Here is a 4,053-nt window from a genome sequence, read left to right as displayed (position 1 = left end):
GGTGCAATTAGTTCTTCCCGAGTCACATTAAAGATTTGTTCAAAATGAACGAATCGTTCAAGAACGACCCAACACTACTAAATAAAAACCTTGCTGCTCAAATAAGGCAATGAGGCATTAAACAGTCGGACAGCCCACAAATATATTTATTTACACAATAAAAAAACACATTCAGTTATGAGATCTTTGCTTACACCAAACATGCAGTTTGTAGTCCACAATTTTTTTTGAAGCATGTAGAGTATTTTTTTTGTAAAATGCACAGTGTTATAGGTTACTGTGTCTTCTGACCTTGTACTTGGTCCACAACCTTGAGCATGCATGCTAATGGCTGCATATGTAAATGACTGTTGTACAAGTGCTGGGGATTGTGTGTGTATTAATCTGCAGATGGGTCTCTGTGAGCTTCTTGTAATCACCGGCAGTGTTCAGAGAAAAAAAATAATACTTTTCTGTATTTTAGATATAATCACAAGTCAATTCACTATGTAACTGCATTTATGTCCATAAATAACGTGCTACACAAATGGTCCACTAGAGGACAGTATCAAAGGAGATGTACACAGTTATTGCTAAACATACATACAGCATTACATAGAATCATTTACTGATATTTGACAGCTAGAAGACTTGACAATGAACAAATAGAAAGCTAACAGCTCTACCATGTTTTGTCAACTTCTGAGGTTTGTGCAATTGAATGCCTTATTACAAAACACTATTGTAAATACGCATACTTTGAAATATTATAATAAGTATTCAGATTTTTGTCTCTCACCTCTGTAGTATAAGCGGTGTCTTGGATTTCAGCATCAACTTAAATTTTAAACAGTAAAAAAAAAAAAACTGCATTAGACATATTGTAGGCAATATTTTATGAAAAAGTGCCATGCATTTGTGCTTACGATCGGAGCTGTGTGACTTTCTCCAAACCACCGCTCCAAATATAATCACCATCACAGTCAGACCAATGGCTGTGATCATCAGAGGAACTAAAACATACATAGACAGGGGAAACGTGACAGACTGTGATGTTAGTCATGTGATTGATGAAATAGTCACACTGGCATTGCGGTAATATCTCACCAGGGTGAACCTGGTGTAGAAACTAAGTTACGGGGGCTTGCACTTCAAGGAAGGTGGCTTGATCATGAAATGTTTCTGGCAGATCTCACATTACATGCAAAGATGTGGCAACTAATGTTAGTTCATTTCATTTTATAGTGTGTAGAGAAATAATCCTTACCTGAGGAGAGTGAATATTGTGCACCGCTCTCATTAGATGCTGGTTTGGATGAAACAACAGGACCTTTAAATCCTTTAAATGTACAGGAGAGACAACATCATTCCATAATTTGATACATAGATAAATACAATAATATTCTGATTAGTTCAGTACCTGTTGAAGATGAGGTTGTGGTGTCAGCAGATGCTGAAGATGTGGAGAATGAACTTTGTGTCATGGAGGATTGAGAACTTGCTGCTGGTTTAGGAGTTGTGGGTCTGTTTGTGTCCAAGGCTATAATAGTTATTATTAACATGCAGATGAGTATTTTACACTTACTTAAATCTACACCAAATCCTGTGCATCATTCTTACCATTAGATACTGTCAGTTTGACTTCCTTATATGTGTCTTTAACAGATCTGTGCACTGCACACCAGTAAATGCCAGAGTCTGATTCCTGTAGATCAGTGATGCTCACAGTGAAGGTTCCAGCTCCATGATCCTTCAGTGTGTATCTTCCTGTAGGTGACTGGTCAGATTTCACTAAAACATCTCTGTCTTCACATATATCTCTGCAGAAATACTTTATATTGGTTGAAGCCAAGCCGTGGGAACATGTAATTGTGACACCTTTTCCACTGTATCCATGTATATCAGCTCCATGTGTAACCGAAATTCCTGTTGAATGCAATAAAAATGTATATAATACACAAGTATGTGCCATGAACCAACTGATAGCAAGATATCTGACACAGTCTGTTGGGGTAGTTTTCTGTCAGTATTATAGTTGCTACTGTCTAGGGCTGTAACAAATGATTACTTTGATGATTGCTCAGTCTATCGATTATTTTTTAGATTAATCAATAATTTGTTTACATTGAATCTATTTAGGCCTATTATTTTCCTATTAGACTTAAAATCCTTACCAATAACCTTAGTTAACCTACCAATAAACAATGACCATCACTTCTGCCATTAATATTTGAACATGATATTTACACAAATATCCTCAAAAGGCCTCCTGTACGAACAAAGGCCTCCTGTAGCGAATTGATGTGTTTTTGTAAGAAAAATATCCATATTCAAAATAATAATAATAATAATAATAGAAGTAATAATCACTTTAATGTAGCTTGCGCCAACAGTTGTACACGGAAGCAGCTCCGGGCGGATGACGTATGAGGTCTGCTTTGCGCATGCGCCGGTGAGTCTCGTAAAAACCAACGTTTGTTAAAGGAACACTCCACTATTTTTGAAAATAGGCTCATTTTCCAACTCCCCTAGAGTTAAACAGTTGAGTTTTACCGTTTTCGAATCCATTCAGCCGATCTCCGGGTCTGGCGGTAGCACTTTTAGCTGTAGCTTAGCATAGATCATTGAATCTGATTAGACCGTTAGCATCTCGCTCAAAAATGACCAAAGAGTTTCTATATTTTTCCTATTTAAAACTTGTCTCTTCTGTAGTTACATCGTGTACTAAGACTGACGGAAAATGAAAAGTTGCGATTTTCTAGGCCGATATGGCTAGGAACTATACTTTCTTTCTGGCGTAATAATCAAGGAACTTTGCTGCCGTACCATGGGTGCAGCAGGCGCAATGATATTACGCAGCGCCTGAAAATAGGCTTATTGGAAGTTACCTAGTTGGGGACTATTTTCAGGCGCTGCGTAATATCATTGCGCCTGCTGCATATAGAAACTCTTTGGTCATTTTTGAGCGAGATGCTAACGGTCTAATCAGATTCAATGATCTATGCTAAGCTACAGCTAAAAGTGCTACCGCCAGACCCGGAGATCAGCTGAATAGATTCGAAAACGGTAAAACTGAACTGTTTAACTCTAGGGGAGTTAGAAAATGAGCCTATTTTCAAAAATAGTGGAGTGTTCCTTTAACAGGAGCAAAGGAAGTGGAAAACCAGTCTCCTCTTGGCTTATATCGAAATCCTCCGACATAATAAACAATGACCATCACTTCTGCCATTAATATTTGAACATGATATTTACACAAATATCCTCAAAAGGCCTCCTGTACGAACAAAGGCCTCCTGTAGCGAATTGATGTGTTTTTGTAAGAAAAATATCCATATTCAAAATAATAATAATAATAATAATAGAAGTAATAATCACTTTAATGTAGCTTGCGCCAACAGTTGTACACGGAAGCAGCTCCGGGCGGATGACGTATGAGGTCTGCTTTGCGCATGCGCCGGTGAGTCTCGTAAAAACCAACGTTTGGTACTTCTAATTCGTGACCATTGTTTTGTTTTGATCTCTCCGCTGCTCTTCCGCGTTCGTCACTTCTGAGCGGCGCATACGCAAAGCCGACCTCCATACGTCATCCGCCCGGAGCTGTTTCTGTGTACAACTGTTGGCGCAAGCTACATTAAAGTGATTATTACTTCTATTATTATACAGCTTGAAAGATCAAAGACAGTTTTTAATATAACTCCGACTGGATCCGTCTTAAAGAAGAAAGTCATATACACCTAGGATGACTTGAGGGTTGGAATCAGTTGGTTCACTCCGAGCAGAATTGGTATTATAATATAATATTATAATATATTACAAAATATTTTTGTAAAAGTAGAGAGTCTTGGTCTGATGTCTTTTTCGTTTAGTCATATAGTCATAGCCAATACAGATACATCATCTTTTCTAACAAGATTTTGGCCAAATGTATTAAATTAAAGGAAAAACTGTCAATGCTTTAAAGACATTAAAGTATTTTTTCAAGATATTTAAAAATGTTTGCTGCATGGTAAAAAAAAAAAAAAAAATTGTTTTGAGAGGAAAAAACAAGACACGTAGACTGTACGTCACATTTTA

At 37.3% G+C, this 4,053-nt stretch overlaps 1 long non-coding RNA gene across 1 annotated transcript; it reads right to left on the bottom strand.

Annotated features, from left to right (window-relative positions):
* Nucleotides 1-917: 917 nt before the first annotated feature.
* Nucleotides 918-1,649, bottom strand: LOC107700813 (uncharacterized). The gene is made up of 4 exons (XR_001635575.1): nt 1,600-1,649; nt 1,400-1,519; nt 1,247-1,318; nt 918-992 (listed from the first exon to the last, which is right to left on the bottom strand). It is a non-coding gene; the product is annotated as an uncharacterized LOC107700813 (long non-coding RNA).
* Between the last annotated feature and the right edge of the window lie 2,404 nt (nt 1,650-4,053).

Source organism: Sinocyclocheilus anshuiensis, unplaced genomic scaffold (genome assembly GCF_001515605.1).
Source record: "Sinocyclocheilus anshuiensis isolate Anshui unplaced genomic scaffold, SAMN03320099.WGS_v1.1 scaffold1127, whole genome shotgun sequence".
Taxonomy (NCBI): Eukaryota; Metazoa; Chordata; class Actinopteri; order Cypriniformes; family Cyprinidae; genus Sinocyclocheilus; species Sinocyclocheilus anshuiensis.
This window is presented reverse-complemented; position numbering and strand designations above follow the sequence as displayed.